The sequence below is a fragment of the Pteropus alecto genome, unplaced genomic scaffold (assembly GCF_000325575.1).
Source record: "Pteropus alecto unplaced genomic scaffold, ASM32557v1 scaffold79, whole genome shotgun sequence".
Taxonomy (NCBI): domain Eukaryota; kingdom Metazoa; phylum Chordata; class Mammalia; order Chiroptera; family Pteropodidae; genus Pteropus; species Pteropus alecto.
In genome coordinates, this window is record NW_006494612.1 from 567,145 (window position 1) to 579,567 (window position 12,423).

The window sequence follows — 12,423 nt, forward strand, 5'->3', positions numbered from 1 at the left end:
CTGGAAACAGAGCAACATCTGATTTGTATGTAATGTTACAGTTTCACTGAACTGTGAATTTTAATAATATCTGTATTCACACACATACCAAAAACAGAAACAGATCATCAAAAATGTTGACAATAAATATAACACAGATAATTGTGCTATGTATTACTTTCTCTTTCTTTTTTCCTTTTTCTACTTCTTTTTTTTTTTTTTTGGTGAGGCAATCCTTGGTTGACTTCACAGATTGCAAGGATCTTGTCAGCTTACAATCCTTTATTTTTTATTTTTTACACCTATATAACACCTGGTCTTTCTAGGTGGTCTCCCATCCAAATACTAACCAGGCCGGATTCTGCTTAACTTCCAAGATCAGACGAGATAGGGCACGTTCAGGGAAGCATGGCCATAGATGTGTATTACTTTCTAAAATGATAAAACATTTTCTAAGACCTGATTTCTGAAAATGGTGATCCTGTTAGACAAAATAGTACACAAATATCCGTTATTGTTATGTAATTATATAATATTGTTTACATTAATCGCACTTCAAATTGTCTGTAATTACAGGAAAAAGAAGCTTCTATTTGTGTGAAATATGCAATGGTTTAAAGTTGTTTTTAAGAAGGTTACTAATAAACAGGATGAAACCAAATGATTGAAAATATTTAAAATATCTCTAAGATATTACTACTTCACTGAAATGTTTGATAACATTTATATGCCCTTTGCTTCTTTTTTTTTTTTTTGAGATTCTGAACATTCTACATCAAAGCAAGAGATTATCTTTTTCCATGTTATTAACATGGTATTTAAGAAGAGACCAACCTCCTACTGTCCACAGCTGCTTTCAATTCAGAAGCAATTGGAATAAGTCAAGCATTGCTAGTGAGTTTTTTCTGCTTCTTGCTATGTAATTTCATCTGGGAAGACATTATGCAAACTAAGAGCATCTGAATATAGGTACTCCACTTAAAAGTGTTCGGTAGGGGTTCTGATTTTTGTCATTTTTGGCAAATTGTGTCGTTAAATTGCATATGTTATACCGTTGGTAGCCATGATTGCCTGGGATTAGCAAACGTGTTCGTAAACTTCATGACTTGACAAATTTAATTTTTCTTAGAGTCACATATGAAGTCAATATTTATATATTACTAATGTAGTAAACTAAGTTTGTTTTTCAAATCTTTCAATTAATTACATATTATAAAATTTAGAAATGGATCATGTGACTATTCCAATTGTTAGATAAATCCTAGGTAATAGTTTATTTCTGATTAATATTTTATTGTATGTACAGTCTAATTCTTGGACAAAAAAAACAAACAAACTAGAAAATCTGATTTTACTTAATTTTGCCAGAATCATTAAACTGTCCTGACCCATCAGATTTTAAGATGACGTTGTACAAGAATTTGGAGATCTACACAGTTATTTCTTACTTATATCATAGAGATGCATTAGGGGCTCCCAGATGTCCAATTTTCCCATTTACGCTTTAAATATTTAAAAGTCTGTGTGTGTGTGGGAGGGGGGGGTTGTGATAATAGTAGTAGTAGATATAGATGTATTAAAGTGACAATTAACCTCTGCTTATGCATGGTATTTTAATCTCCAATTGAATATATTATATGAATCATGCGCTGTAATGTATGTCAAAACCATTTCATTTCCCATTACAACTGTGGACTAAAATAATTTAAAGTGTATTATTATTAAAATCCATAGTTTAAAGTCCCCTCCAAGTTATTCTTATCTCCAACCCTTCTAATTTAAGAAAAATACTGCAAATGCACACATAAATATATTAGAGCTACTAATCCACAAATTTAGTCATCTTTTCTTAATTTCAGTATTCGATAACTATTAGTTTGTTACTTAGTCATTTGTTTATTTTTCAGACTGCTTGATTATCTAGGAAATTATTTTTTTTCCTTTGTTTTCTATGACAGAAGATGATTTTATATTTTCTTCTATCTTCTCTTTCCCATCACTACAATTTCTGCCCTTTCTTAATGCTTTGAATAATCTGTAGAGTTTTGTACTTAACTCTCCTGCCTTAAATTTATATCTTTTTAGATATCACAACTATTATTTTAAATTATTTATCAATAGTCATGGCCTTCTTTCTGAGTTTCAAAACACTTTAAACTAGTACGCTCGCAAATTTTGTGGACACTTAAAACTATAAAGCAACACTATCTGGTAGTACTTGCTGTGGAGACAATAATATTCTGCATTTGTGTTGTTCATTATGGTACCCCTAGCGACATTTGGCTATTGAATACTTGAATTGTGGCTAGCAAAACTGAGAAACTGAATTTTAAATTGTATTTAATTTTAATTTTAGTAGCCATGTGTGACTAATATTGACTTTATTGGACTATGTGGCTCTAAAGTTATATTCAGAATTTTCTGTCTTCTTTCTCTTGATTTACTATTGCCATGAATGCCACATATATTAATTAAGTGAATAAATGAGAACATTAGTATATGAATTAATCAATGCATTAATCCATGAAGCACAGGCCTCAGATACTGATGGTTCTGTTCTACTTTTACCTTGATCTTTATATTCAGAACACGGTCAAGCCTCTTGAGATTATGATCTCCTTTTCCTTTAGTTTATTTCACCACCTCTCTGAGTCTCATTTTCTTTTACTTGAACCATCAAATTTAGCTTTCTATATTATGTTCAGATATCTTTGGCAGGTTAGGACTTGATCTAAGATATTGACCATCTGGAAAGGCCTCTCCTCAACCCACCATGATCTTTAGAACTTCTAATAGAATGAGTATGGAATAATGGAAAGTGTTCTAACCAAAGTTGATTCTGACCACCCAAGGCATCTTCCTACCTGCTTCATTTGCTTTGTACTCATTATGATGTTCTGAAATTTTGTTTATTTCTTTATTGCTTAGAGTGGTAGTCACTAAAGAATAAATAAAGGAAATAATTTCAGCAAAACAGTGTATTTCTACAGATACATGTTCATTCCATGAGGGCACAGGCCTCTTCCGTATGCTAAGCACAGTGTCTCCAAAGTCTGTCAAGCATGGTGTCATTGACATATCAGATACTCAATAGTTACTGAATGAATGAATCAATAAATGACCAATTTAAGGGTTGAGGTAGAGCATTCTTAGATTTTAATTTGAAAAACTCACTTTTGAGATTTTCTTCCTATATGATGCTTATTCTCTTTTCTCTTCTATTCTGGTAAGTTCAAATGATCTTGAGGAGGCTAGAACTTCATCCTATCTACTCTATTTGCAAATTTAGGCTCAGATGAGAGAAACATGAATATCTGAAACTAAAATGCTACTGTAAGTTGAATGTGTTGTAGCTCTGAATTTTTCATCTCTCTCTTTCCAGACATATTATGATAATGTATAATGCTTAGATGTGGCTATTCTTATTATCTGTAGTTTTTAAGGACTTGGGACATTTTTTTACTTAATTTTGGATACCTCTAGATGTTGAATTCATTAGTAATAATCTGTAAACTATAAAATTCTGTCTCACACCAGTGAAACCTTATTCTAATAAAGGTCTATATCTCTTTCTAAAAACATACTATTTCCACTGTAATAACAATCACAATATTTATCATCAACTAGGTCTTACTATGGACCAAGAACAATTCTCTTAGTATTTTGTTACTTCACAGTCAGTAGTTTTGTAATTTTACTCATGAAGAATCTGAGCTCACAGGTTTTGGTAATTTGTCCAAGGTCATAAATTTACTAAGTGGTAGATTCAGGGTTTTAGTATATTGCGTTTTGGTTTTAAAGCCTGAGATAATCTCTAATTTTTGAAATAAGTTGTCACATCTTAAAGTGGGTAGGATTCCTAAAAGGAGAATTTGTTAGAGATTCTCAGGAATTGCAAATAACCTATCATGTAAATGAGAATGAGTTTCAGAGCAGAGATTACTTTAGTGTCCAGGGATCTCTAATCTTGTCTGGCTAGAGGGAAGAAGAAAAGAACCTGAATACCATCAGCGATTGACATAATGAGCTTTCTTTTTGAAGGCACTACTAACATTCGATTCCCAATTCAATCCTTTATTTTTCTATAATTATAATCCTGTGCAACTATCTTGAAAATATCTGAGCATATTATAAAACTATTCTTCAATAAGAACTGAACAAGGAACTTGAAAGTGACAAGATGAAGTGAAATATTGAACATAGTGAAATACATTGTCTCTCCCTTATGTGTGTGCTTTTAAGAAAATCTAAACAAAGCAAAATATTTTTTAAAAAGCCACTGAATTGTTGGTAAAACAAAAAATTGAGATGCGAAATACATAATTTAGGATATTCTTTCTGACATTCTTCCAATTTAAAGCTAACTTCAATAAATCTGAATGCAGGGTTTTTAAATATGTCTTAATACATTTAAATTGATTTATATTAATATTTAACTTTTCTACCTTCTTAAAGATATCAGGAAAACCACACGAGGAACGAAAAGTAATCTACATGAAAAAATTTCCTAGTAAACCGTAAAATGTTTGTGTCTATGTGCATGTGTGCACATATGCGAGTGTGTAGGTATGTTTGCTAGAGTACATTTTATGAGGGCATTTAGAGACATAATCATGAGCAAATGTAGTTTTTTTCTAATAGCCAAGGCAAATGAAGCATGCCTTCAATTAGAAACTTCTGAAAATATACTGTGATAACCTACTGAGAATGGAATTGCTTTTCTTCACAGCATCATACCCACCTCTCTTTAGAAGTCCATAGTATAGAGTATGTGTTATAAGTGCAAAATGCTCTTCCTAAATCATTGTACTTCCTTAAATGTATTTTGTACTTCAAACACTATTCTAAGATTATACATTTGATTTCTTGAAAATGCTGCTTTTAGTGTTCAATATGTGGAATAAGTGAACCTCAAAAATCTTAGAACTCACGTGTTATATAAATGAGTATGTGAAACTCTATATTAGGCTTTTCTAAAACATTTAGAACATTTAAATCTCCAATTCCCTAATGTTTGATTATTCTGTTTTGGCAGTTAAAGATTAACTTTCTATATCTGTAAGCAAAAATTCAGAAAAAAGATATTTCTTACCTGATGTTAAAAGCAAAATAAATATATTCCCAGGAAAGAGTTGGGCACTGCTATACCTGCATTTTGGTAATGATAAGGTAACACAGTCAATACCAGACCTTTACATCTACAATTTCTTTTTGTTTTTTGATACTATTGTAAATTGTATTTTCTAAAAAATTTAACATCTAATTTTTATTGCTATAGCATAGATATAAAATGGATTTTTACATATTGATTTTTATGGTACAACCTTAACAAACTCAATTTTTATTTCTGGTGCTTTTCTGTTGGCTAAGGAGCTTTCAGCAGGCCACTTCCATTTCTCTTCTCCAATTCTTTTCATAAATTTAACATTTACATAAATGTTATAAACACGATGTATGGCTACTACTTTTGTTTTAGACAATTATCATTTAGTATTATTAAAGGTAAAAAAATATGAATTTGGCATTTATCTTTATTTCATTTCCAGCACTTTATTTTTTTGTAAAGAAAGAAATTCACGTTTTTATCAAGTATATTCCTTCTGCCTGAAGACTTTTTCTTAACATTTATTGAACTATAGGTCTATTGCCAATTAATTCTCCCAATATTTGAATACCTGAGTCTTTATTTCCCTTTATTTTCGACATATATTTGCATTGGATATAGAATACTGGTATCAGTTTTGTTGTGTTTATTCTTTTAGAGTGTAAAAAATATTATTCTATTGTGTTCTGGCTTACATACTTTCTGATCAGAAGTTGTTTTAATTCTTCTCTTCCTTCCTGTTATAAATGAGGGTTCTGTTTGTTTGTTTGCTTTTTCTGACTGCAAGAAAGTTTTTTTTTTTGGCTTTCGGTTAAAGCAGTTTCAATATGATATGATTGTGTGTGTGTGTGTTTACTATTTGTCCTGTTTTGAATTTTTCAAGTTTCTTAAACATATAAAGGTCTGTCATAAATTTATGGAAAAAATATAGCCATCATTTCATCAAATATTTCTCTACTTTTCTCTCTTCTTCTTTTGGCATTCCAAATTGTACAAATATTAATATCTTTTATATTATCTTGGATGCAGTTCTTGGATGCTTTGTGCAGTCATTGTGTCGCTGCGCCTTAGGACTAAGGTCTTCCCAGGCATTCTGCCCTGTCCAGCTGGAGGCCTACGCCCAGAAAGTATTCCTTCTCCTCTTCTACTAATAGGAGGATGTTTTTGTTTGTTTATTTTTTCCCTAGCAACAATGTATTTTCACAAGTGTTCTAAGGGGGCCAGGATGTGTTACTCTTTGCATAGTGATTTAAGGTTTTTATTCCACATGAGAAAAAGGAGAAAGAATCCAGGTAGGCTCTTTGCTGTTTCATGCAGTGGCTGCTGTTCCCATTCCTTAGGAATGGGCAACCAGAAATGTTTCTCATAGCTCTCACTTGCCCCCAGTCATTTATATGAGCACACATTATGTCCATGAAAGTGAGTGGGAGCTAACACCCTTTGTGACTGTGTCTCCCAGTGATTTCATATTTTCTTACTTGGCATTTGGCAATTCGTTACTTTTTAGCTGAATTACTTTGACCTGTCTCCTGTCTTGTTCATCTGCCTCAGATTAACAAGTGTTTGTTTACCTTACTTAGAGGCACCATCTTTTTAAAAATTTTATGTTAATTTATTGCCTTGTGATTTCAACATACTGATAAATTTTAGAAAATTTGTGAACTTTCAGGTGGTTTAGAATAATTGTTTTGTTATTCTTGTTGTAAGAGTAGGAGTGATGCTCTTTTTGGCATTCTACATTATGATCAAAAGCCAAAATTTCTGCATATTAAAATATATTAAATAATCATTATAATCATTATAGATATCATTTTGTGATTATAGAACAAAATTTGACATCAGCCTTGGTATGTAAAATATTGTATTTTCCATTGATTAACTTTCACTTTTTCTATTTTTTTCCTTGCTAATGATTGTTTCTTGATACTTTACATTTATTACTTTTATTCTTAAAGCAAAATAATTTTAGCCCTTAATTTTTTCTCATTTGTTTCAACTCTGAATAAGTTATGCATGATCTGTTGAAGAATACCACAAATTGGTACAATAATGTAACCATAAGACATTTCCCTACTTCTTAGAGCTCTATTTTTGATTGATACATATTACACATTTAATAAAACAATCATTTTGGTAATGTTGATTACTGTCTCATTCACATGAAATTTTCAAATTTAAACTGACATTCTGTTTTAATAACAAAGTTCATGTTTTAAAAAAATTCATTTTATGATTAAATGGTTTTTCTCAGCCTGATTTTTAGCAAAGCACTTTGTAGTATAACAGCATAAATGAGAGAGATCTACTTTTTAAAAACCATTATATGTAAGTTTGAGTTCATTAATCGAAAAATAAAGTCAATAATAATGCAATTATATCTGCCATAAGATACTTTTTGAAAAAACATAGAGAATTGAGGAAATAGTAGACATTTAATTAATTTTTCTAGAGAAATTCTTAATATTTCTGGATTACTATTGTAATTATTCACGAGATGATCTACATGTATTATCTTTTCAATGAGTTGAAGACAATGCCTCTCTCATTCTGCACATGGCCTGTTCTAAACTAATCTCATAATTCTCATAATAACAAAATGCTTGAGTCATTATTCTGTAAAGCTTCGACATCTTTTAAAATATTTATATATTTTCTCTATTTTTTTATTATTGACACATCTAGTGCCAAGGGTAAGAAAAGACACTTTATACCTGTGAATATGTAATGAAATGTAACTTGATTCATACTCTATTTATAAATTTATTGATCATAAATAATATTAAATCAATTCAAATGCTTTATTTTATTTTATTTTATTTTTATTTTATTTTATTTTTGGCAAGGCAAACTTTGATTGACCTCACAGATTGCAAAGACTTTGTCAGCTTATAATCCTTTATTTTTTTATTTTTTACACCTACAGCACCTGGTCTTCCTAGGTGATCTCCCATCCAAGTACTAACCAGGCCCAACCCTGCTTAGCTTCTAAGATCAGATGAGATTGAGCTTGTTCAGGGTAGCATGGCGGTAGACAAATGCTTATCTTTTACATTTTATATTTATTTTATGATTATTTTTGTGTTGATAGTATCAATTGATCTTTTTACCAATGAGGCTATAACTTCAATAAAAATTATCAAGAATAGTATATAAATACATAATTCTAATGTACTATACAATGATTTCAGTAGCTTTAAATAATTCTCTTGTTTTTTTTGATATTCTGTATTTTGATATAATTTCATATTTACAAAATTTGAAGAATTCTGCAAATAACCCTCAAATTCTCAGATTTACCCATTGTTAACATTTTCCCAATTTGTTTCATCACTTGCTCACTCTCGTATTCACAATCTTTTTTTGTCCATACATATGCATAGTTTATTTCTTGTTCCCTCTAAATAACTTGGGAATAATTTGACATCCCACCTCCTTCTGTTAATAATTCAATTATTAACTAACCTTTAATTCATAGTCAAATGTTGTTGATCGCCTTAAACATATTTTCGATAACTTTTTAAATGTCTAGTCCATGAATCAAATCAGAATTATATATTGCAATTAGTCATCATGAAACTAGAGCTTCCTTTATTTTGAAATAGTTCCTCAGCCCTTGTTTGATATTCATGATCTTGGTATTTTTAAATGTCAAGCCAGTCATTTTTTTTTAATGTTGAAATATATTTTATTACATATTTTTAATTAATAACATTTACCCAGGTTTTAAATGTTTTGATAAGCCCTTAATAAATATGTAGACATCAGATATTGTGCCTATAAAGTTGTATGTATTTAAAACAAAATCCCTGGGAAAAATCAATCCTTCTTCATTCATCAATTGAACAAATTATGGAACTCCTCTTCTGGGCCAGGCCTTGCACTCATAATGAGAATACAGTGGTGAAAAGAATATGGTCTCTACCCATATAGAACAAAAAGTCAAGTGGGGAGAGTTATAAATATTTACCCAAATATATAATGGCAACTATTATTACATGCTGTGAAGGCATTGGAAGAGTATAGTGAAAGAATATAATCAGATATCTAATTTAGATTGGTTTGGAAGAAGAGATGTCTTTCCTATGGATGTGACTTTTGACTTGCATTTCAAAAATGAATAGTAAGTTAGATGAAAAACAATTTAAAAATTGGAACACGGTGTGTGCAAGTCCTGGATGAGAAAGTGAAAATCACAGCAGGAGGAGCACAGAACTGGAGGATGAGAGTAGTTTAAGGTAAAGACAAAAGGTGTAGCTGTCACCAGAGTATGTGATTCTTTTCATGTATATTAAGAGTTAAAAGTTTATCTTAAGTGCAATTTTACCCATGGGAAGTGTTTAGACAAGGAGTCACATGATTAGATTTGCATTTACTTCCATAAAGTTACCTTTACTCTCTCCACTTTTTAAATATAACTGTCTTAAGTATTTCCTCTACATTCATTGAGCATCACATCAGATGATATTGTAATTTTTCTTCAACCATCAAATATGAAATAAAAAGTACATGAGACAAAGAATAGTAATTTTTTCTTTCAGTTTTTAAAACCCATTTTGTTGTTCTTTCCTTTTCTGAAGTTTCAAAAGTTCTGTTATCACTTTTCCTCTGTTTAGAGAATTCCCTTAGCCATTCTTTACGAATAGATTTGCTAGCAACAAATTATGTTTTCCTATAAATATAAACATGTCTATATTTCTCCTTCATTCCTAATATATATAGCTAGATATAGAATTTGTGATTGATCCCTTTTTTTTTTTTTTTTTTAGTACTTAATAATGTTGTACCACTTTCTTCTTTCTCAGTTCCCAGGTAGGTCCTGCTGATACTAGGGACAGGGAAAGGAGAAGCTATGAGTGTCAACTAGTTTTGCCTCTAAGATATTGTCCTGCCTCGTGGATATCAGGTGGATATGAAGGCTCAGTTCCCACCTGAGGCTTATGATGTGAATGGGTGCTGTGAGTAGAACAGAGTGATGACTATCCCTGCTTTGCCCTAAATCGGTGAGTTAATGCTGGTCAGTGATGATGAAGGCTTAGTTCCTGAACCCCACTACCTTGAGGTAAAATCAGTGTGCTACCTGCCACCTGACCCTGCTGTCTGAGGGGTTAAAAAACAGCTCCTTGCTAGGTCCAATTGGCATTACCCTGCCTCCTGTTTCCATTGTTGGGGGGTAGAGTTTGAAAATTTACTTTTTGCTAGGCCCTGCTGAAGCCACAGGAGTGGAGGATGTGGGAGAGGAGGTGCAGTTTTTCTGTTGGTGTTTGGCTGGAGCTGAGCAAGTATTGCCAAAAAAAGGTTTCTGTTGTTAAACCACCCTTTTCTTGTCTTTGGGCTAGGAAGAACAACAGTTTTGACTTAGAGCTTTTTGTCTGTTCCTGTGAGCAGTTCAGGACAAGCTTCTCCAGCACTCTGTCAAGATGTATGGGAAGTAACAAGGAGACCATAGAAGCTCACTGCCATTTGTCGGCTAGGAAAATGAAGCATTTGAAGAAAGCCTTGGGTAGGAGGGTGCAGAATGAGGAGTCTGGTTAAATTTTCTGCAGGAAAGTGGAAATATCACAGTGTGGAGGGGAAGATGGGTAAAATACAAATTCAGAAAAAAAGAGAATACAGTATAGAGAAAAACATATTTGTCTGTTTCTCTCTGGAGTTGTATGGGGTAAACACTTAGTTTTTTTCAAAATCATTTTCTTTTATTATATATATAAATGTTAGTCTGAGTCCATTAGAACACATTTGACACATTGAAAGAATGAGATAGGTAAATATAAAATGAGCTATTAGACAGCACATTTAAGTGGTTTGTTTTTCACAAAATTTCCCTTAAAGGAGACAAGGTGTCTGACATCTAGTTTTTTAGGTGTCTTTCTCTCCAAAACATATCTGAACATCCAATGTAGAAGAGAGGAAATTGGGTACCTCAAAATGATTCTTTTAAGAGCTTTTCTTTAGCTCCCAAAGAGATTTGTTTGTTTCTAAGAGATTTATTTTGTTATTATCACATCTGAAATGCACTAGGAAGAAAGAAAAATACTTTTTCTTAGCTCAGAACAATAGTAAATCAGCTATCCTAAGTGCATTTCTGTCTTAAAGATTTATTTTGTTTTGTTATAATTGAGATGAGTCAAGGAGACAACAATATGGAAACACTTTTGATTCTGCATCAAGACAAAGGTCAGTAACTTAAGACTCAAGTATTCTCAGAGTAAAAACACTTTTCTAAATTTCTGTTGATGGGAAATACTGCTCTAGTGGGGATTAGATCCGTCAGTGCACAACACTAAGAGCCTGCTCTCCACCAAAATGTTAGAAGAAGCAAGTGTTTTAGGAAATATATTTTGTACTCTATTCTTTGGATATATTGAGAAAACTACATATAGAATAGAAATTGCTGTGTTACTGAGATCATCTTGCTTCATGCATTTTGAGATAGCTCAATTTGTATAGTAGAACAACTTTTATAACATATTAAACATAGTTTTTCCAGGCACCCATCTTCCTCACACAATTAACATAGCTGGCTTTTAGGTTACTTTTCCATTTGCCATTCTACATTTTTATGTAGAATATTAGTTTTAGTAGATAGGAAAGATCACTCAGAGAGGAGTTCTAATCCTTGCAGTATGACTTATGATCTTTGTGTGCTTGGGAAACATTTATAACTTCTATTAGTACCATTATTTTCATCCATTTAACAAAATGATAATGTAGATCAAGCAGAGTAAGTTTAATATAAAGAGTGCTTATGAGTTACAATGTCCTGTGTACTCTATGAACAGTAGATATTGTTATATCCTTAGTGTCAAAAATGCACACCACCACAAGTATTTTGAGAATAAGCCGTGTTATAGAAACTTGATAACACAAATTCAGGAGATACTGGAGAGGTTAAAGTCTGGAAAAGATGTTAAAGGATCAGAGAAAAATTACCTTCTTTTCACCTACAATCATGGCATGAGTAAACAAGTAAGAGTTTACAGGAATATCAAGAAGCTGATCTGGCTGGTGACGTGGACTACAAAGTGGGAGCTCATAGATCAATGAAAATAGTCATTTCAGCTGCTGTCTTTGTGGGCCTCAAGTGAGTATTTGGTGATGATCCAGGGACTGTTGTTGTCAAGCAGGGCCAGCAGATGTGGGCACATGATTGACATAGAACAGAAGAGAGGCAAGCTAAAGGTGTGACCACAACAACCTTCCAAGTATAATGGCCTCTGCTTTTCTTCCAACTTCCAAATTTCACACAAGTTCCTTTCTTGGCCAAATCTAACTAAGATTCACTCCTGAAAGGTGTTTCAGGGAAATATAGTTCCCAGCTTTACACATTGTTAAGCATCCAG

At 32.0% G+C, this 12,423-nt stretch overlaps 2 pseudogenes; both read right to left on the reverse strand.

The window, feature by feature from the left end:
• Positions 1-280: 280 nt before the first annotated feature.
• Positions 281-399, reverse strand: LOC112474386 (annotated as a pseudogene).
• A 7,598-nt stretch (positions 400-7,997) lies between these two features.
• On the reverse strand, positions 7,998-8,116 carry LOC112474330 (annotated as a pseudogene).
• Between the last annotated feature and the right edge of the window lie 4,307 nt (positions 8,117-12,423).